Source organism: Dromaius novaehollandiae, chromosome Z (assembly GCF_036370855.1).
Source record: "Dromaius novaehollandiae isolate bDroNov1 chromosome Z, bDroNov1.hap1, whole genome shotgun sequence".
NCBI lineage: Eukaryota > Metazoa > Chordata > Aves > Casuariiformes > Dromaiidae > Dromaius > Dromaius novaehollandiae.
In genome coordinates, this window is record NC_088132.1 from 36,394,162 (window position 1) to 36,417,719 (window position 23,558).

At 38.4% G+C, this 23,558-nt stretch overlaps 1 long non-coding RNA gene across 1 annotated transcript in view; it reads right to left on the reverse strand.

The window, feature by feature from the left end:
- Positions 1-1,137: 1,137 nt before the first annotated feature.
- The window catches only part of LOC135324930 (uncharacterized), a 78,693-nt gene continuing 56,272 nt past the window's right edge, over positions 1,138-23,558 (reverse strand). The window contains exons 6-7 of the long non-coding RNA XR_010386157.1: positions 13,103-13,227; positions 1,138-1,548 (exon numbers count right to left, since the gene is read on the reverse strand). This is a non-coding gene — a long non-coding RNA (uncharacterized LOC135324930). The remainder of the gene's footprint in view (positions 1,549-13,102; positions 13,228-23,558) is intronic.

The following is a 23,558-nucleotide window of genomic DNA, read 5'->3' on the forward strand; positions in this document are numbered from 1 at the left end:
CCACAAAAGCTATTCACTTACAGACTGATTTGTACTGCTGCGTAATACTGATAACACAATACCATATTGTGTTTATGGATTAGGCTGACCTTCTCATAATAAACTTAAGCAAAAACGAGGTGATTAATTCAATTAAGTTGCTTAGGAAAAATATATTTGTCAGTAGATTATATTAAGCAAATCCTGTGTGCTGTACCAAGGGAAGAGCAGTAACATGAAGAAATCAGGACGGAATAATGGAATTCAAATAAATTTTTTTCCCCCAACTACATATGAACCTGCAAAGTCTTGATATATATTTATGTGTATATATATATATATATAAACACACATGTTCTCCTAATATTAGTAGTATACTATCTTCCAAAACACTTGCTAGCACTAAACAAATTCTAACCAAAAAACTAACCACATGCTTCTACAGCACTAAGCTAGCATAGATTTAACATCTGGAGTTTGAAAACATTGCATCTTCTGTAACACAACAATCAGATGTGTTAAGTTTTGTTAGAGATTCAATCCACAGAATAATGCTAATGAACTTCAAGGCATCTTTCTCTGTTACTAGAAGTTGCCAGAAGTCAGTAACAAGTTTCCCTCCTATCCATGAATGCCAGTGCAATCTTCCAGGACCAAAAACTGTGGTTTGCTTTTGCTAGTCTCAACAGATATTTATAAAATAGTCTCATATCAGATTGCTTCAGGATTGTCAGTGAGAAGCACGTAGCATCAACATTTAGAAATCCTGCTCTATTCTCATTTGGAAATGAGAAGGAAAAATGTAATTTAAGCTACTGTCACAGTCTCTAGGGGTAAGATTTATCACTCCTAACTTTAGCCATCTAAATTTAAACCTAAAGTTTAAATTACTTCTCTACTCAAACACTATGTTAATGGAAAGAGAGAAGCACCTCCCATGGACGATTCAGGCCATCTTAAGATAGAAACCTAAGATAGGTGGGAATTGCCTATCTTTCCATTTAGTACAGAAGGAACCTAGATGATGAATTTAGACAGGACACCTAACTCTTGAAGAGGTAAAATTATTTGAAAGAAATCCCAAGAAATTACATGCCCTGGAAGAGGAAAACCATAGAGGCTTTGTTAGTGAATAAAGGGAAGTTATCACCTGATTATGAGACTGCAAAACTAAAGCAATAAATTAAAAAACAAATCCTGAGAATATCCTTGAGGAATGGAGAAAAATTGGGACTTTTCCAAGTTTCTCTAAAAAATTACCTAATTTTAGTGTCTAACAGCGAAGTGTTGGAAGGAACCGTGATTCATCATCATTTTGTGACCTTTCATTGCTTTTACTGTGTTTCATATATTTATTCTTAGTTTGACTTTTACACATTTTCTGTCAGCAGTTAAAGACAATTCGGTCAATTGCTGTCAGCCACCTGCCTTGGTCTTCTGGCCCACATGGAAGAGGACCCGTGCCGGAAGGGAATTCAAACAGGGCTGCAAAGTTCTGCGTTGTCTGGGAGAAGAGCCAAGTCAGATGCCAAAGGGCTACAGGATTGATGCTTGAGCTCAGTGGTGGAACTAAAAGGAGAAGAAGATGCAGTGATACTGCCTCCGTTCTATTCATGACAAAAATAGTCATAATATCTAAGCTGTTACCTCTGAGCATGGAAACGATGGAGATAAAAAGTATCATATCTTTTAAAAAATATATTAACTTGTCTCTCTTCTGGATCTTCTCAGGTCCTAACTTCAGAGGCATTCTGAAGAGGCTTTCGGACCTAGACAAACCCCCCATTTCTTCTCCCTGTTTCCTACCTCTGACTTTGTCTAAGAGCCTGGCTTGTAATCTGCTATCCTCCTACAGTTCCTATGGCAATATCTCAGTGCTATCCAAAAATATGTGTGTTCCATAAAGAAACCACCTACTTGCTTGGAACAGATATTGGCATCCTGGGTCTTGTTAGATTGTACCTTCAACTCACTAACTTCCTTCCAGAACAATATTCTTCCAATTTAATGATCCAATTTCAGTGAGTCATTTGGGCATTCAGTTTAACCCAAACTGTTCCAAGTTAGAGTTCAGCTGGAACTGAATCCCTACATAACCTGCAGAGGGGGAAAGGGACGGGCTCCCGCTTATGAACTGTTATACATGGATACCCATTTGCTTAACACACCCAATGAAGTCAAAAGAGGATTACTTCACAGATAGGCTAAGGTGTGGTTTGGAATCAATCAAGTATATTGAGATGATATTAAATTCATTTGCTACTCACCCAATTTTAGCAGAACTCACAGCTGCATAGCATATTCAAAATCATAATTATGTTGCTTGTGGGTAATTTGCATTTCTTATAGCCAGCTTTTTATGAAGTGGAGCAATGTTGACCAAAGACACACAGAAATGTAATTTGAAATTATAGAAGAGTTAAGCTTTTCACGTTACCTACAGTTTCACACGCTGTTCTTTTACCTTCAGCATTATGTATGCAGACAAGCACACTAATACCTTTGTTACATAACTGTTCAGAAATGCTCCTATTTCACAGGAAAGATGCATCCCATTCACACACCTTACGCAAACAAGGCAAACTGCTACACGAGTGAGGACATGCAATGTTACGTTTGAAAAGGCTATTTAGGTGAAGTCGTCATGGCCCTTCCCTGGGCCAAACAGTAAAACCCTCCCTTCAACTTGTTTTCCTCTGTTCTTGAGATTGGCAAAACACTACTACTTCATCACTAATGGGGAAGAGCTGTACAGTGGAAAAACAATACCCAGTTCGTGTTCAAGGTTGTGTTGACCCCTGAATCTGCTGCATATTGGTATGCTCAGCAATGTCGACTGGACAGTTTTTAAAGAGCTAACCCAAATGATGTCAATCACAAAAACGCAAACGTGAGTTAACTCACGCTTTTGTAAGTCTTTATACTCAACTCTCACCTTTGTCACAGTCTGAATACAGCTGTAGAAAAGCAAGCTGCTCAGTGAGCAATGGAATGAATCAACTATGATTTGCTTTGGTTTTATGTCTAACAGATGCTTGATTTTCATGTCTGAAAAGATGTGTATCCCACTTGGAGGCTTCACAACAGCTGGGGCACATAAGAAGTCTGTTGCAAGTGCAGATTTGTAGTTCACGTTGCCTTTTTTTTTTTGGTCATCTGGGGTTTCTGTCTTCTAAACAGCCACTTTCACAAAGCCTGTGAGAAATCAGTTATCTGGAAGACCTGTGCTTACTGCTGAATTTGTGCAAAAGCTACTAGGGGGGACAGACAACATGACTGCGTTTTGACAAGAGACTGGACTGAAATAATTCCAGAAGAGTTTTTTTCTTTGATTACTACCTAAATGATAGAAGCAGAAACCAAACTGTATTCACAAATCTTCAGACACAAGGATTGTAACCTTTAATTAGAGCCTGATAAGCACCATCCTCCAGGAGAGCACTACAGTGACAAAAATCATCCCAGGCATCAGGAAATTTGGAAACTACGAAAATTAGCTCAGGCTGGATTCCTAGCAATTACCACATGCTAAAGAGAGGAGAAATCTTTACCAGAGAGCTAGTTCATTATTCTAAGGATGTTTCTATATGTAGCAGAAATACCTACTATCCTATTACTTGAATTAAGTCAACTTCACATTAAGTTAAGTCAATTTTACAATGCATTTATTGAAGAAAAAAAGGGGGAAGTATACTGAAGTAAGAGTGAAGAATACACATAGCAGGTAAGACGCTGACAGCTGCAATTCCCTGTTCCTCCACTGCTCCCCCTCCCCCATGTCCAATTCTGGTACTTTTCCTGTAACACCGCTCACTGCAGGGCAGCTTAGGAGTGTTTTGGCAGGGAGCAGTCTGCTTATTCTCCCTGGAGACTGCACAGAGATCGTAAATCCTCCTTAGAGTTCTTAACCCTTGTGTGTAACTGACGGCCTTCATTTTCCTGGGCTACGACGTTTGAGCAAGCGGCAGTGCTAGGATGTGGGGAGAAGGCACACATGGTAAAATTACTGGGTAGCTCAGCCACACACTTTCTAATCTTATCTAATAGATTTTGCAAGCAGAACTCTGTCATCCCCTGTACCTTGAAAGTTTTCTGTTCAGGACATACCAGCATCATTATTAATAGAATAGAAACAGGTCACTGAACATACCTTTAAGGGATTTCTCATTCAGACCATATTAGTGACTTCTGACCATTTTCCCCTAAAATTCTCATCTGTTGTATTCCCCCCTCGATATTTTCTTCTTGGCAGAATTGGTGTCTACTTTGTGCCTTGCACTGTTAAAGTAACAAGTAACCAGGGCCCAGTCTTAATTATTACAGGAAAATGAAATGTGAATATTGATGATCTTATTGTAGAAAAAGGAGATGATGGATGAAAAAAAGCAAATCAAGCCAGCTATTTAGGTCATGAAACATTTATCCAAAAAACCATCTTTTACAGCTGGCTAAATAAGAGATTTAAAGGGGAGAACCTACCCTTTCTAACCTGACTTCTCACATCTTTAGACAAGTATGATTATAATTATACTATTCCAAAAATGTTTTTCACTTATGCAGCCGCTCCATGCATATTTCAAAGCATTGTAAAGCATAAATAACACTTGTTCTGTTTTGTATGCAAGATTAAGATACATGTTCCAAGCAGCATATGATTTTATTGTTACAGTCGGGGGGAGGATTCATGTCTCTCATCTTGTCGTTGCACTAGTCCAAAGCTACAAGAACCATTTGTGGAAGCTACTGGCATGCTGACATATAATGCTTGGGGTTTTTCCACTGTTTTAGCGTGCTTGGCGTTAGTGTCGGACAAAGTATGTGTTTCTGGAGATGATAGAACATTGTCTCTTTTTTAGTTTATGGGGGGGTGCCTCTTTTACATAAGGGCTGCTTTCACAGCACTGATTGCTTAAGGCAAGTGCTATCTAAATGTGTTTGGACGTATGCAATCAGAGGCATGTTTTGCAACTTTCTGTCAGAATCCAATAAATAGACAGCAATTAAAAGAGATTATGAGATTCTAGTAGGCAGGCAAGCAAGTTTCTAAAAAAGGGCACTTCCCACACTTAAATATTTGCCAACATAATCTGTAAAAGAATCCACTTAGTTCATAAACTGCTGTGATGCTCTGTTGTCTGTTAGATATCATAAAAGCCTATTTTATTCAGAGTTCAGAACCTGAAACATATGGAACTTGACACAGTGGGGATAAAGTAGACTGGTAAATGTAACAGCAATTTTTACCAAGGTCCAAGTATTATAAAATATAATACCCTCTGATTATCAACAAATCTTATGAGTTTTAAGCTTCTCAGATACCTTTAATGGAAAACTGGACTGGGAGTTGGTACTTCCCAATGTGGGAGCAATAGATGGTGTAGTTATAAAGTCCTCTTGAGTACTGTATAGACTAGTTAACCACCAGCCAGTTTCACATGGAGGGTTCTTCATCCATGGTGTGCTCAGGGGAAGCACATGTAGATGAAGCATCTATTCCCAGTTCTACAAAATTCAACTGGAAACTGGTCTAGAACCCATTCCCAGGAGCAAGAGAGATGTGGCAGAGCCTATTTGCCAGCTTCAGTTCCAAAAGCTGAACATCATGCCTTTTAGTGTGATTCAGCACATGGTGAACATGTGGCTCAAACTACAAGCCCTTAATACTGGCTGTCCATGGGGTTCCCAGAGTTAGCTGGATTCTGTGCAACTCCACACCTTTCGTAGGAAGTCACTGCTGAGAAACTGCCAAGCAAGCCCAATTGTATCTCAGTGACAGTTTTGGGAAATGGAGACTACTTTGAGATTATTTCCTTCTTACTCACTTAGGACTTAGAAGTTGAATTCCAGTCTATAGAAACATGAGTAATACAACATGTTCCAGAATAGCAGTGATTTCATATGAATTTCTTAAAAAAATAGCTAGGAGGCACCTTCCTGATAGGATTTCAGATTATTATTAAAAAAAGTAGGAAATAATATACTATTTGCCATGCATGAGTAGTTTTTTGCAGCATGCAAGACACAAGGATATCAAGCAGTAACTCTTCAGAGAATGCATAGAATATTTAGGATATATATGCAATTTATGAAGGACAATCTTTTTCAGGTTGTATGTGGGAGGTTTTGGATATTATCCAGGATGACTCAGTTTGTCTGGCTTTTCTGAGTCCGTGACAACCCAAGTGACGTAAATATGAATTACAATCATAACAAGTCAATACCACTTAAGGTCTCCACTGTGTCTTAGAACACTTATTTTCCCTTAAACAGAGCAAGTGTCCTTAAGATACTATTTCTTATCTTAAAGAGCTTATTGATATGACAGTCTTCAGTCACAAGTTTTGTACATTGACAATAGCAACGTAGGCAATTAAACAGCTCTTATTTCTTGTCCTAGGACCCCAGTTCTTCAAAGTTCATTGAGCTTTCTGAAGGCACAGAGATTGCTGCAAGCTCATAAGGAATTTTTTTTTTTTTTTTTTTACTCTTCAGTAAATGCTTTTCCATTCATACAAACAGAATGAGGGGGCAAAAAACATCTGATAAATATTCCAACCCCCACACACTAAGTTGCTCCAGAAAAAAAGCAAGAATTAGGTAGTGCTATTGCTTATGGCTCACAAGCTTGACCCATTGGAAGTTCTGTGAAATAAAAAGTCAATCCCACAGTGTTAATATTTCCAGGTTCCATAATCTGGTGGTGTTACATAAACTTTCCATAACATGTTTGTAGCCTTCCACACCACGAGACAAACTGACATCACCGAGGAGCTATTTCTTTAATCTCATTTTACTGATAGTTATCCCATCTTAAGAATGACATGAAAGAGATAAAAATCAAATGTCTTCATCTCATTTTATTAAACAGTGAGTTTGATGTTCAGTTTGGATTTAAAGTTTAGAATTCAGCTCCTAAAATTAGAATGTAAGGGTGGAATTTTCAAAAACAGCAGATAGTTAAATACTCAGTTCCCACTTAGACTTTTAAAGTGTTACCAAAATCCCTGTCAAAGGGGGCTTAGATTTAAAATTGGTTTCTTTCATAGTTATCAGTCTCAGAGTAAAAGGGCCACTCTGTCAATCTACGGGCTACAACGCTTTTATGAAGCAGTATATCCCAGTTGAAACAAATTGATCTTGTCCGTGTCTGACACCAGCAAGAACTATGTTTCAGGTCTGAGCTATATTAAACACTCATCTGGAACTAAGGTACACATTAAAACACAAAATTCAGCCTCACCCTTCCTCCTTTGCTTCTCAAGGATAGGCCCTTTGTTTCAGGCTGGGACTTTGCTGGTGCACTCCCTAGATTGGAAGGAAACTGCAGTTTGTTTTTGGAACTTTTGCCTTGGAATCTTTCTGTCCTCCCCCAGCTCCCTTCCCTCCTTCTCAGTTTCTTGTCTTTAATGAAATAAGAAGTTCAAAAGGCTGGCGACTGACATTTTCTGACACAGGTGGCATTTAAGATAAAGGCCTGACGCTTTTTGTTTTCAGCTCTGGTATGCCATGTATCAGCAGTCAGTTATAATGCCTGAGTCAGATATGCAACTGCTGTTAATATTAGAGATTAAAAAATTCTGAGATGATTTTTTTCATGAGTACTTCAAAGAAACATGAAAGAAACATACAATTGTTCAGCACATGTGAAATGTGAATTTTTAAGATATTAAATGGGCTTTTCAGTAAGGTCATTAAGATGTTAGAGAAATGCTATTTATCTTTTCAACACTCAGCATATTCCGCACATCAGGAAGCCAGTTCCCTTTTAGTTAAGGAAAGATATTTATAGCCACATGTCCATCCCAAGCTACCAAACAATGTCAAGTAAAACCGCTTTCAACTCTGGACGGGTCTGTAAAACGCAAAACTAATGATATTCTTTGGAGAAGAATTTGAAAAACTCTAGGAAATATAGAAATTTATCCCTGCCCTTACACACTATATTTTCTTCTTCACGCAAAAGCCAGTAAGGACTGGCTATTGGACTTGGAGTATCCGAGGAAAGACTCTGCCTGTTACGCTTACATTTTTAGGGTAGTACTAGTGCCTGGGGGCTGCTGCACACTGTACCAGCCACAGGGTGAAGAAAGAACAAGCCGATGGGGGCTGTTGCTGAACCCTGAAGGGCCCTGTACCTTCATCCATCAGTGCACCAAGAGAAAACATGCTAGCAAACAGTTCAGAAGTTTGCTACCCCCTGCACAGTCATTTGAATCCATCACCAGAAGAAGCTACATAGCATTTCTGCAGCTGAGTTTATACCAAGTAGATCAGCAGTAGCCTCTACATATGCAATTTGCAGAGTCAGGAATATTTATATTTCCTGAATGGGAACTGCCTACCAGTTCCATGTTTACTTCAAAAAGATTTTTTCCCCCCCTTACAAAAAACACACAAGAAAAGCACTGAAAACAGGAATAAAAACATAAAACAGTGAAGATTTTTCAATACAGAAGAGGCATAGGGAATAGGAAAGCAAAACCAAGGAACTCATTAAAACAAAATGCAATGCTGTAGGGTGTTGGAATATCATAGCATTTGAGCATTCCAAATCCAGTGGGATTCCACAGTATCAGCCCATATGACAGGGCATCCCAGTGTTATCACCATGTTTCGGGATATAGCTGAAGCTCTCCCCTTCGTAAGAGAAGACAACATTTAGCTCGAGAGTCTCAAGATTTTCTACAGTTCATACAGAAGTTACATTCCAGAGTCCTGCACTCTTTCTAAGCCTACGCTTCCTGTAACCAGAGCAAGTTAAAGTTTTTAGGAAAAACATTATCTTATTTTTCTTCCAGAACACCATGATTTTCTTCACGCAACTTAAGTTTACGCCTTTTCTTCTTTTTTTCCCCCCCAATGGAATGTAGCAGAATAGGTAACTCCCAAGCTATAAAAATATGAAAAATTGAGAAAAAAAATCCATGCAATCTGTTTTCCTCTTGCCAAATTTTTCAAATCCTTCCTCACTTTGAAAAGGATACAAAAGGAAACATGAAAAATCCTAAATATCTTAGATTCCATTGTCTTCAGTGGGAAAGAATAATGGAATGGGACAGACAGAAAGATGGAAAATACATATAACAATTCATTGAGTTTAGTTTCAAAAACATCCCATTTTTCAATGGAAAAGTTTTGGTCAAACCATCTGACTTCTCTATAACTACCAAAAGCACACTTTTTCTTTTTCCCTATTTTTGAGCTTCTTGCCATTTTTCACAGTAGCAAACATGAAAACAAGCAAGCAAACACCCAGCCTGTCAAAATAATCTCATACTACTTAAAAAAAAGAAGTCAGATTTAATGTCATCTGTGACTCAGGGCCCTCGAGTGAATCCTCCTCTCCCTTTCTGCAGACTACTTTGCCAACAGGACAGCTTGATTCATGGAGGATTGTATATTAATTCTAAGTGACCTGCTTCCTGGGTATATCTCACTCAGCCATGTGCAATCTATTGTGTTCTCTTTAATGAAACTCACAGTGCTGATATTCAGAAAGCTGATACAGCCAAGCAATGAAGCCATTGATTCCCATCCAAGAAGTTAATCAACAGGACACATTTTCTTCAAATGTGATGTCTCATGAATTAATTAATGCAATTCAAGATCCTTGTGTGTTGGAAATGTGCCTTGTTATTTACAGACTAAAGCCAAACACTTTCAACCTGAACAGATGATTTGCTCTACTAATCTAGGGCACGTTTAACCCAGTGCTTAGCTGCTGAAAACAAATGCTCTTCTAATAACTTCCTTTGTAGGGGGTCAAGAAGAATGACATGCTTTCTCTTTTAAGTCAAGAGTATCTTAATTTCAAAAGCACAATGCCTTCTAACTAGCTGGACTCTGTACTCCTGAGAGAAGATGAAAGCACAATAAAACAAGCCACATCTTCTGTGAATGATGGATTCTATTTATTTTGCTGTCTTAATTTTGTGGGAAACTCATGTAGCCAAACTATTTTCTCCTGAAATGGGCACAAGGCCAGACAAAATCCAAGGGATTTTCACTTTTTCTATTTTTATAATTTTACGAGCTGTACAGATTTGTCTGGTTTACCTTATATGAGAAAAGCAGCTGTCATGCTTTGGTCAACCTACTGCAGTAAAGTAGAATGTGGCCACTAAAGCATGCTGCAGAACCTATACAATAACACTATTAAAATGAACTTCTAAATCTGCCATCATTTCTTTCAGGAATTTTTGTAACATGTACAGATAAGCATTTTTTAATCATCTATAAAACAGCTTGGTTTCTTTGACAAGAGGTCTAACAGCTCCATAATATAGTGGTGATGTATTCTGGCATTCTACATGTGCTGTCACATTGGCAAAATCCGCACTGACATGGTTACATATCAACAGAAGGGTGCAATAAAAAAAGCATTAAGCTAATCAGAACTATATAAACACATTAAGATAATCAACAGCTGGTTATATAGCAATTAGCTATACCATCTTTTCTATGGCTTATCTTCCTTTCATGATTCTACTGGTCAGTCCTTTGTTGTATCTTATCTCAAGTTAGACCAGAGGTTTTTCAGTGCACTGACTGTTTCTGTGTGTTTTATATAATGCATAGCAGAATAAGCCAGTACTGCTTGAAGTCCTCAAATACCACTGTAATATTAATAAATAATACAATCAGTAACAAATGATCAAGAAAATGTGTTTGTGTGGTCAAGTCTGCTGCATACAAACCAAGACCTTTATAAACAATTATTAAGAAGCTTATTCAGAATAATTGCTTTATTCCAGGCATTAAAATTAAAATATAGTCTTCTTCCCCTTCCCCCCCCCCCCCATCATTAAGTTCTAGAGTTGTTGGGATGAACAACCAGCTAAAGCTTTAACACCCTTCTGGCTTTCAAATGAAACTAGTCAAACAGAACATGCTTCTAGATCCACAGAGGGAAAAAAGCCTTTGGCCTACAGCAGTTGAGACCAAAATATGATTAGACATGAAAATTACTCAATTTTAAAGGAACTTTACAGGAATTAATCTAAAACTATACATTATCACCAGTCAACAGATCCAATATGTATACCTTTTGAGCAACTGGACCTGACAATCACGGATTTAAACTGGACTTGACTGCCAAGTTTCAGCTTGTTAAGAATTCAGAGGGCAAAGTAACCTCTGTGGAAGAGAAATTACAACAGCAACTAACCCTTAAGATGAAAGCTGTACCCATTGTGCTCAGTCCTGTAGCCTGAAAGTTCACATGGTGATAAGAATATCTTATCATGACTAAACTCTTGAATTTGTTGATAAGTTCTTTCTTTTCTTCCCATTTCCTTCTCATTAATTAAATTATGAGTTGATGGGCCTACCGTTGTTTCAGCTACATGGCTGAAAGAGCGGCATAATCCATCACTAATAATAGGAGCAGAATTTGTGAAATATTTAAGTATTTGAGAGACAGGTAGGACTTTGGCTCCATATGATTGCATTCAAATACAGACTTACATGCAAATATACATAAAATTATTTTCAGTGGTTGGGAATCACACACCATAGATTTAGAATTGCATTAAGTAAGTGTATTCAGACTCAATCATCAAAAGAATATGCATTTCTAATAATCCATAGGCAGTCATTTGATTGTCAAAATTTTCAAATACATTCCAATAATGAGCAACTTAGAAATGAGTCCTACTGTTTGGTAAATTTTGCCCAAAGCTGAAAATTCCAACTTTTGAAATGTTTATTCAACAAATATCAAATCTGTAGCAGAATACATAGTACATATGTTACATTATCTTTTTTTTTTTGTTTTAGTCTTTCAAGCTATGAGAAGTCTTAAGAACCTTTTTGTGTAACTTACGGCATATAATGTGAGGTGGGTAAAAAGTCAAGCAAGAAAAATTCCAGGAAAAAGATAGTTTTATATTCAAGGCAATTGAACGTCACCTTGACTAGTTTTTAATCCTTGCCTCCTTTACTGAGATACACGATACTCACCGAGTCGCATTTTCCCAGAGAGCTACTATGCATTTCTTATATTCTGGGAACTAGGTTTAGAACACATTGGGTCTGATTTGCAGTAGACTACAGTAGACTTCTCTAAGGACTTCTATAGGCTAAACATTCTGAAAAGTCATCTGTTAGGTATAGCAAAACTGTCAAGTCTGAATGAATTTTAGGCTTATGTTTTCCCCTCCCTCCATCCTCCACCTCCAGTAGGAAAACAGGCAAACGACCACCTAACTTCACAGGATTTTAATCAAGCCATCATTTATAAACAGCCAAAAGCTAGGTCATTAATGGTATTAAATACTAAAAGATAAAATAGACAAATATCCAAGAACAGTTAGACACAGAAAACCTTGGCAGGTGGTTAAATCACTTTAAATGAAATCTTGCCCTAATATCATGAAACTACTACAGAAAAATCTAGGAGGAAATTAATCTTTCTGTGCATACCATATTTCAGTGATGGACAATAAGTAATGCACAAGGCTGCACACCAAGTACTAGGATAAAAATATTAACTGGCTATTCATTTTATGATCATCACCCACTCTACATACTCTAAAAGAGACTGATCTGATACAAAAATGCTCTAAGTACTTATTTTCAATGAACAACATGCAAATTATACACCTAAAATACTGTTCTTCAGTTTTGAAAAGAAACTGAAGAATAGAGTACAGAGAATTTGTTAGGCCATTTTTTTGTTTTGCCAAATCACAATTTTGTGCCATCACACAATGGAAAAACATAATCAAAGGAGGAGGTATTTTTAGGCAAGAGCAGCTCTGGTTTTAAATATGCATGCAACTCAATTACTGATGCTGCTTTTGGGGAACAGCAGCAAAGAAAATCTTAGGTTAAATTATGCAGGTTAAATTCCTAAGTTGAACTATACAGAAAAAAAAATCATCACCCTGTGGGCCTTTTCTCTTAGTATAGAGGCTTCTTTAAAGCCTGGACAGCTGTTTGGACTGCTTTTACTGCTTACATATGTGTCTTGATACTACAATATGAATCTTAATACTACAATAAAAATGACTTATAGGTACTCTGGGAAAAAAAGGCTTTTGTGAGTACAAGTTTTGATTGACATGCTTTTCTTTGTCCAAGTGTATTTCAATCCATTCTCAATCTATATGAATTTACTTACTGTCTATTCAGACTGTCTTCATCTTTCCTGGAGGATGGTATGCTTAGGGAATCATCAACTTTTCAAAGAGCTTGATTTGTAGAGAATAATGCTTTAGAGCTGTGGATATGGGTGCTCTCTTGGGCCTAAGGGGATGGAAAGAGAAAGACATTTTCTCGCTGATTTAATTGAACAGATTTATGGACTGTGGAGCTATAACTTGACCTGCTAAAATGGAAATAAAGATGTCAAACTGGATCTATATTACTGTTAAAGAGCATATTTTAAAGTGAATTGCAATAACTTAATTGAAAAACATCCCCACCCTTTCTTTCCTCCAAATCTAGGAAAAGGCCTTGAAAGCAGTTGCTCCCAGGAATATGCAAGCTACTCTGCTTGGGGGAACACACCAACCTTTCTATAGCACAACAACTGCTTTATCACTACTGTGGCAGTAAAACCTGCATGTATGAACACTGCTCTGGAACAAATGTGGGTGTTTTTTGCTTAATTATACTATCTGGAAAATCTGGTCAGATGTCTTAAGTAAACAAGCCCTTTGTCTCAGTGTTCTTGTTCCTCTCGCTTGCTGAGAAAAACAAAAATTAGCCGAGCAATTATTTGTTCACTTTGTTCATTTCTGAACAACTAATGCATCCTCAAAGGTATCCTCAGCATTTCCCTGCCCTTCATTTGCCTGAATTTTCTGGCCAGAAAGCAACCTTTCCCACTTGATCTTAGCAGGAGCCTGACAGACACTCAGATACCAAAGAGAGAGGGGAGAGCTCAGAGCGCAGGAAGGCATCCATCTCATGTGCTGCCACATGTAAGTGGCAAGTCATCCCCAAAGAATGCACCGGATGATGCTATTGAAATCCCCTTTCCCTCAGCTAGAAAGCTATTTCTTTGAAATATCTAAATTTAAACAATGTAGTTTAGTGGTTGAGCGCCCTGATACATTCCTTAGAGCAAGCAAAAGAGTACAAAGTTCTGTTTTTTCTAGTCCTCAAATGTGCTCCCACTTAGACAACTCTTTTTACCTCTCCATATTTTCTACATTTTATCTACCAAGATAAAACCTAGAAATAACTAAGTATTATCATGGACCCTTCTGGATTCCTCCTAGCTAGTAAAACTATAGTCACAACGTACAAACTATTCCATTATTCTGCTTTAAGCAGCATATGAAAAGTTGCTGAAGCAGGTTTCAGAACCCCTTTCTGTGTAGTGCTATGGATATTTTCAAAGAATTTCAGAAGCAGAGTAAATTACTTATTCAAGTTCTATTCAGTGTCTGCACTGAGGAGGCTTTAATATACAGAAAAAAGCCAAACAATCTCTCCTTTGCCTGCTTTGCCCCTTGGTGCCTAGCACTGAAAGTTTAAGAGAAGGCTGGTATGCAACTAAGAAGGAAGTAAGGAATTTGTGATTTGTAATTCCTATTGATACATTTCCCCTTCCTTTGTCCATCTGCAATTGGAAAGATTTGGACACTGGTTCAGATAAGAACCTGTAAGACAGCTAGTTTTTCCTTAGATTCCTGACTCATTTCCTATCTTCCTGTAAGTAGTTTTACCCAAGAATTTGTCATCAAGTATTCTCCCTACTAACAAATACCCACTCTGTTTACCTTCAGAAATACTGCAATGTGCTACAGCTCCAGAGTAAAGAGAATTAATTTAGTAATTCTTTCTGAACTAGAAGTATTCTAGTCCATGTGCTTTTCTGAAACTGAACATTAACTCAGTCTTGGAAAAATGATGGATTTAGCCTTTCAGCATGATATCAAGATAGGGATTTTCTCTGCCCACTTGGCTTACTGTCAACACTGTCAGAAAGGAAATGATAGAAAAGTAAAATAAGCGCCTGCACTGTAAGGTTTAACTAAGGTCATGGATGCATTTGAGTACATGTATTACATGACTCTCCACATGAAACAAGATATACAGTTTTGCATATACACATAATTTTTTTAAACAGATATTTAGAGATTAATGATATTTAATATACAGATTCCAAATATGTTGTTATACAGCATTTATAATTAAGAAAGCTGAAGTATTGAAAACTCTCTGCAGAGGAATGTGCATGCTGGCAATATTTCTTTTATGATACACATCTGGCAACTATCATCATTATATATTTCAGAAAGCTAACATGAAAGGCAGCTTTTAGAAATGCAAGTAAATAAAATACAAAGTAATTACCTGACTGCACTTTTTATATGTTAGTCCTCCATGTTATACTTAGAAAAACTACCCCAAAGAGGTTAGTGTCTTATCCAGTATCACACCACGTCATTTGCAGCTTTGGCCTCTGCTCCTCTTTATCAAAACCTTTGCTAGACTGCTGCATCAACATTAACCAATAAAAGCAGTAAGTCACTTGAGAGCTACTGGAGAAAGTAATTCCAGTCAATATACATCAGAGCAAAGTAGAATCTGCTTTAATTTACACTGGGAATTGGATTGACCTTTTCTATTCCCACAGTATTCCTCTAGTATTCCCTGGAAAACATAAAAGGAGCACTGGACTAGCTCTTTGCATCCTCAGCTATGGTTTAACTAGGTGTATGGAACTGGTCCTTAGTGTAGAAACCTCATTTAAAATACATGACAGATTTTCTCACAGTCCAGATACTTTTCAATAATGTTTAAATATCAGCAAAAAATAGCCAAATCAACCTTACAGTTAAAATAATAAAAATAAAAGAGTGTATGTCTCTTTTTACATCCTATCTCTTGCTGATCTTATTTTGGAAACTGCTTGTGAATGTTTGATACTAAAATCACACAGAATAAATCTGATTAATTCAGAGGATAATACGACTTAAATAAAACACAAGTACAGACTGCCTGCAATCTCATTAGTTTTAGAAAATGCAACTCTAAAACCTGGTGAAGTTTGCAAATGCACACACAAATCGCTTCTGTAGTTATCAACTCAATTCCAATTATCGGTATGAAGCTATACTGTGCCAGTGAAGAGATGCAGCTTCAAATATAGCAGCACATTCTAATTTTCTCATTAAATGATGCGGAATAATAATAAGATGTTACTCCCTATTTAAACTATTGTGATAATGAAGATCAGAGATTGGCCCACAGAGAAGACAGAAATATCCCTGTACTAGACAGATACTGCTTCTTTGCATGACTCACCTGAATTAGAATAATCCTACACTATTTCTGCCTCAAACATGATTTAATTTCACTGATATGCAACAGCTGTCAGCTTAAAAAAAACAGGCTCAGCACAGCTACAACCATAACAAACAATGACCTTGGCTTATATATAGTAGCCATGGTAGCAACTGAAAGGACTCTTCCCACAATGAGTTTGGAGGAGGGTTTTAATCTCAGTTTCCCATGGCTCAGTGTCTCACCAACATAGCGAGGCTGAGAAAAAGTTCTGCACTAAAGGCAGCTACTCTGAGACACAAGCTAATTTGTGATGACACCATAGGAATTTCGCTTCCATCCTCTCTAGGGAACATGCCTGCTTTAGAGGCTCTGCTTGCAGCTACTTTTAGTAGCACAAAATTCCACCACCATTTTACCATTTTGCATGTGTGGAGAAATAATTCATCCCTTTGAAAAACAAAAAAGGGAAAGGAGGCTTTTCTGGGTTTCCCCTCTAGCACATGTAATTAATGGCTCGCTTTTCTAAATCAGTCAGCTGGTGCATTTTTTCCTCCTATCTTGGGCAATGCAAAAACCACTCAAGAATTAAAGTGAAGCATAAGGTGTTTAATCAGTTTAAGTGCCATCTTCACAGATGGCAAAGGTCAAACTTGAAAAAAGAAAAAATAGCCACTGAGTTGCACAAAACTTACTTAGTGTGCAACACATTACATGTAGGAGTCCAAAAGACCAAGGAACTGATAAACAGCTAAAAAGACACAGAATTACTCCTTTAGCATATAGTTAGGCTAAAGTGCTGCATACCCCACAGGCTGGCATATTCTTCAGTGGAGATCTACAGCATCTGTTAAGGATACTGGCATGTGTATATGTTGCTTGAAATTCCTAGCACCTGTCCAAACCACCTTGAACATAGCATCAGAGATCTCCCTTTAGCAGAATTTTCCATTCAAGCTTGAGTATAGTCCTTTGCATCTCTGCTGTGGGTTTACACCCTGTACTTTTCAGTGAGTTTGTACGGGAATTGCTCAAGGCTCAGAATGTAAGCTGACTTGCTTACTTTTGGCACCTACCACCCTATTTGAGCCAGCCCTTAGGGCTTCCTCTTCCCACTGGATCCAGGCACTTCAGCTGAAATCAGCCCCAGCAATAGATAGATTTTTCTGCTTACAGTTTGCTTGCCGCAAAGCCCTCCTCGTAGCTCATTTTAAAGCCACTCAGTTGACCTTCTTGGCAGAATAAGCTACTAGGGCCACAATAAATCCCAACTTTAATTGGACTGAATTCCATCAGAGCCTCTCAAACTGGAGCTCTCCAGTCTAACAAGGAGGGGAAGCTGCCAGCAAGCAGCAAGGAAACAAGTTCTGGCTGCATCCTACCTGCCTAAGGAGCTAACCCATTACATAACATTTTCAGAGAAATGAGAGGTTGCTTTGCACAGAACATTTCAATATGCCTAAAATGTGCAAGAATAAATATGCTAAAGAAATTCAGCTTGACACATTGTGAAGGGAAGCTATTATGTAGCTGACAACTTTTGTCTGGGAAGCTTCCCTCACCAATTATGCTACATAAGCATACAGCAATCTGTTTGAGAAAATCACTGCAGTGTAGCAGAACAAGCAGAGAAGTGTGAGCTTCACAGTGCCTCCAGTTATTTATATGGAGTGTATTTTCAGTTGCATAAAGGCTGTTTGTGTTATTCCCCACTTTTGCTAGAAGCTTAAGCTGACCAAAGTAAGGCTTCCGTAGCGAGCAGAGGCCTGCTATCTCTGGGTCATGATAAAGTCCCACTGAGTCAGATTCTTATATCCCCACTTACAGAAATAGTTTATTATTCTTCCCTCCTTAATCCTGCACAGCTACACACACAAAGCAATGTAGGAGTCCAAAAGTATACTGGGGGGAATTTCTTCATTATCCAGACCATGATGTCTGTATTTCCATGTTTCACTGTAAAAAAATTGCTTATTTGAAAACAGCATAATGCTTATGCTGAATTTTATGAGCGATCAGAGGACATGTTTAAGGTCAAATTCACTGACTGTTCACATTCCTTATCTGCTGAAGCACCTAATTGCTAGTATTTCAGTGTTCAGAGATGTCTCAGAGGACTTTATACTTCGAAGTGCATTTACTTGCTACACAGGTAGCCTGCCCAACTGTTTTTCTGTATCCCATACAGTCTTGTGGGAATGTCACGTGTCTGATTGATATCAGGCAGACAAGACCTTCCCAGAAGTATCCTTAGCACCCCCCTGCTAAAATAGAGAATACACTTTGTAAGTAGGGGAGCTGAGGAAAACACCGAACTTCAGGCTATGCCTGATGCCAGCTTGTTCTTTACAGGGTCACTGAACACAAGTGGGGGGGAGGAAGGCATCATTGGATGACAGGAGCTGAGCAAGTTCTCAGCTCCCTTGCCAGTTCCTGGGGCTCCAGAGCCTTGTCCATCCTGTTCAGGTAGCAGCCTGGGCTTGTCAGTGTATAGCCAGAGCTGGGTCAGTGCCAGGAATCTCCCTGAGGGATAAAGCCTCTGGCTTTTGCCAGAAGAAAAAAGTGAATCAAAGCCTTTCCCCCAACTGCTGTGGATCCCCTCTGTCTGGAGAGGGCCTTCATATTTAGTATACTCTCAGTGACAGAGTGCTGCAATCACCATGACAGATGCAGTTATATTTGGGGGGGAGGGGGGGAAAGGAGGGCTGACAAGCAGTGTCAGTACTGTCTTTTCAAAATCTGCAGAGAAGCGCAAAAAAAACTAGAATAGCAAAGAATGTACAGAAAAGGGGCCAACACTGCATGCTTAAGAATAAGAAAAGGGAACATTAATGTCACTTAGTAATACTTCCCTGGAAGACTCACAGCCCCCAGTCAGGATGCCAAGGACTACCTTAATCAGAAGTAGCATATTTAATGGTCCTTACTGGATTTTTCTTCCATGAAAATTGTACAGTCATTTTGAATCCATGAACATTTTTAGGATTCCCAGCTTCCTGTGGCAAGAAATTTCATAACCTCGCCCCCTTTTGTTTTAGCTGGTACTGCCAGATGGTAGTTTCATTAGATATCTCCCAATTCCTGTATTTGAAGAGGTAATGAAAAATTATTTGCTGTTTCCCATGACACTAATGATTTTATTGACCTCTGCTTCCTTTTCAGTCTTTTCCAAAGTGAATATTTTTAGTGTTCTTACTCCTTCTTCCAAGTCATTCCTTCCCTCTGACCACCTGCTTTGCCATTCCATGAACCTTCTCCAGTACTACTGAATCCTTTTGCAATATGGGCAACTCAGAGCTATATATAGAATTCAAGATGTGGCACCTGCTGCCTTTGAATGGTGCCACCGTAATGTTTCCTGTAGAGGGAAGGAGGGGAGAGGCAAATAACCCTAAATGCCTATTTTTAAACTCAGGGCTATGAGACTTGATTCCTGGCTTCTGAATGTTTGCAAAGTTAATTAGCAAGCAATGCCACTTCTAAACTTTCTCCTTTAAAGCTGGCTTTGTGGACAGTCTTGCAGAACATAGCTATAGCATTGCCAGTGGAACATAATGACTGTGAAAGCTAAATGAAAGGTCAAAGAATTTGGCTTCATTCCTCATTGGGAAATGCACAGTGAGGATGTAGCAACAGTTTTCAGCACTTAGGGGTGGGTGGTCTCTTAGAGTGGAGGCTGCATGAAAATTCCCATGTTTCAGGCAAAGAAGGAAAAAGAAGAGGAACCTATTGCCTTGTAAGAGATGTAGCCAAGAGGGGAACGTCGTAACTGACACTGCTGTGTATTACAGAGCTGCGTTACACTAGCAACTGAAATGACAATTTCAAGCCATGAGAGGATCATTCACTGCAAGTACTATTACTACTCCCTTAACATTTGCAAGTTTAAAATATAAAGTTTAGCAAAACCATAGCTTCTTAGACTTCACACAGAAGTTTGAGGAGAAACAAGATGTCCTGGGAATAGAAAGCTTACTGCAGACCGGCCAAAATGACAAGTGAGAATGAACTTGTCACTTGATGGGAGCTGTCTATTTAAATAACATTCTATCCAGAAACAATGTATTAGACAAAAATCTCAGTCCAACTTTTTCCTCTTGTAAAACAGTTTAAAACACTTAAATAGCATTCTGATTGCTCTCTTGCTCTGTTTATCCTCTATATGTTGCTGCACTGTTTTGATTTGAAGAAAAGATAGTGTACACGTTTGAACTTATCTTGATAAGAATGCTTGAGTGCTTAGATGTTATACCACCTCTGAGACATACACTATTTTCTACATTACCTGCCAGAGGAAGTAGCAACTTATTTGCTTTCCTCACTGTATAGTCTGAAGTGACCCATTCAGTAAAGACTATAGTAGTTTAGTTTGGTAAGCAAGTACAATGAAAGAAACAGCAGAAAGAATTTAGTTTTGTTCTACAAATAAGGCTTATTACTCAAAAGCTGTCCCTAAAAGCCTGTAATAATAATAAGGTCCTGATATTTAAAGGTATTAGGGTACCTAAAGATTTAGATGTCCAAGCAGAACTTTCAAAAGCCTCTGCACACCTAAACTGTCTCAAGTTAACACTTACCAGCTTTTGAGAGTCCCATTGAGGCTTCTATCTGCATCTTCAGTTACTTCAGCAAGTTAAAAATAAAACCATAAAATCCTAAAATGATAACTGTCTGGAAGGAAAAGTAATAATAATGTTCACTAAAGTAAAAGTGCTTTAAGCTACTGCAGTGCTGTAGGAGATGCCCACTTTTGTGCATATAACAGTGAGGTGACTACAGTTAAAGAAAATTGTTGCAATCACTTTCACAAAGAGCATCCAAGCCTCTAAAATGAGCTGGAAATTGGCTGGGAGAAAGCCTGTATTCAAGGCCCTTATCTCACCAGCTCTGAAATGAGCCCTTGCAATTCCCATGAAGACCTGCTTTCCTGTACTTCAGATATCTAAGAGCAATTATATTAGAGGTCCCAGTACACCTCTTTTTCATTCCCAGCATGCATTTGGGAATGAGAGGCTATCTTTTGTTTCATACTGCTCACTCAGCTTTACTAACAGGCAAGCTTCAAAGACAAAAATATGCTCTTTTTTATAAAAACCCACAGTTTTGTAGTAAAAGAGCAGAATTAAATAAGATAAAATAATAGAATAGAGCTATAGTGATAGTAAAGGATAAAGATGTTCCTTGGCTGTTTAGCACCTCAGTTTCTATTATCTTTTTAGGCTAAGCTGAAATCTCCCTCTTTTGAGATGAAATCTGTCTTGTTGCTGTTATCTAAGATGGCTACTTCCTTCTCCTCCTATCCTACCCATTAACTCCAAAGGAATACTAAAGATTTAAGATTTCCCCCTCCCCCCCACCACTGAAGAAGGTTAAGACATAAAAAAACCACCCTTTCTCCATGCTGTTCCAAGCTAGATCATCATCTTTTAAAACTTTGCTGCCTTGCTTCCTCTCAGTAAGCATTGGTATGCCACAGGATATTACCAAAACCAACATTATTTCTAAGTTTGTAGCTCCTTTGTCTCTAGGCATGCTGTACAGACTAACCATGATACTCCAGACAGTGAAACTTGAAAGGTAGTGGTAGAGCTAGCTAGCCTAAGCCCTTGATTTACAGACTGGCACAGCCATCAGGGAACAGCAAGACTGGGGCTGCTTAGCTGGAGTGGATGAGACAAGAGCCAAGGGCAACCACCCAGCAGAGGCAGAGCCCCACCATACCTGAGCAAGGTAGCCAGGACAGGGTTGGCAACAGCATCCATCAACAGTCCAGCAATCATCAGACAGCTGCAAGGCAACTAGTGAGGCCCGAGGACAACCCTGACCAGCAGGTCAGGGACAGGGCTGGACACAGGCCCACTTTCAGCCTAGCTCAGGCAAGGAACAAGGGGCCTGGGCCTGAGCTTAAATGGCGCTCCTGGGCGGGTGGGTGGAGGGTGCATAGGCGGGAGCCCAGGTGAGGCTGTTCAGAGCAACGAAGCTGTCAAGGCCCTGATGATTCCCCTGTCCTAGATAGGTTTATGAGAGCTCCTTCCAGAGCCTCCCTAGCAAAGAGATGTACAGTCCTCTCTCCCAATAATAGTATTTGGTAGCATATGCCGAGTATACAAATATTAGCTCTTGTACTCTCCATGAGCAGGATCCCATGACTGCCAAAACAAAAGGGGAAACCTTCGCATCAGCTTCTATCATCCCATTCCCTTGAATGTGAACAAATAAATACGAATACCTAAGTTGGTAGAAAAACCCATACCATCACTGGTGAGCAGAAATCCACCAATCCGAATGCAGTATTTTATATACAAACAGTTCATTTTACACACATCATGGAGAAGAACAAAGAAGTTACTTGGTCTGTTTTTCCTTCCTATGTTGCTTTTGTTCCGTTTTCTCAGAGCTGAGGTTTACTCATGATATTTTCCTTTAGAAGGAACCAAAACATAGCAAAGTACAAGGTTATCTGCACCCTTGTATAAACATCTTCTTCCGATGATATATTCTTTACAAATGAGTAATTTATTTATTCAGGGCTTAGAAAAAGCTTAATCATTTACTTTCTTCATGGTCCTCACACATATTTGACAGGCTGTTGTACTACTTTAATATTAATGAGAATACTCATTTTTCAACTCAGATAACAGCTTCTTTAAGTTTCTGGGAGACATAGACCATCCCTATTTTTTTCTTTCATTTGCTTATGCGTCTTAGCTGCCCTTCCCATATACCTCCTCAGCATACTGTCTACCTGTTTACATTTTTGGGAAATAGTGGGTTTTTTATTTTTAATTCAATAGAAATATTTGTCATGCATGCTCTAATTTATTTCCCAGGTCACTGATAAAACAATCTCACTCTCACTCCCTTGTAAACAATGTGGAATGAAATTAATGTGAAAGACTTTCCAATTATAAGCCAAATATTGAGGAAAAGCAGTTTTTTTCCCCTCAAATATATTTGTAGCTACACTGGTCCAGTTAAGACCTACTGCCAAAGCCTTTTGTGTTTGTGCAGTGTTTTCATTTGAGATTTTCTTTCTTCAAGAGTTGAAACTAGTCATTAGCATGTCTGCACATATGGGATGATCTCATCTCACAATAAACATTTCTGAAGCAAAGAGATGCAAAAAAGAAACTAGATGATTAAGACTAGAGTGAAATCAGAATGATTATTTATCCTAAATAGAGGAATAAACATATCACATATTCAGCTATTTAAGCCTGTGAAATAAAATAGTGGTAGACCTGCAGAAGTGTTCAGCTTAGCTTTTAAGATGAGTTCCTTGTGAATACTTTTTCTTGAGATTTTCTAAACATCATTCCGTGCTAGAGTTTGTGTTT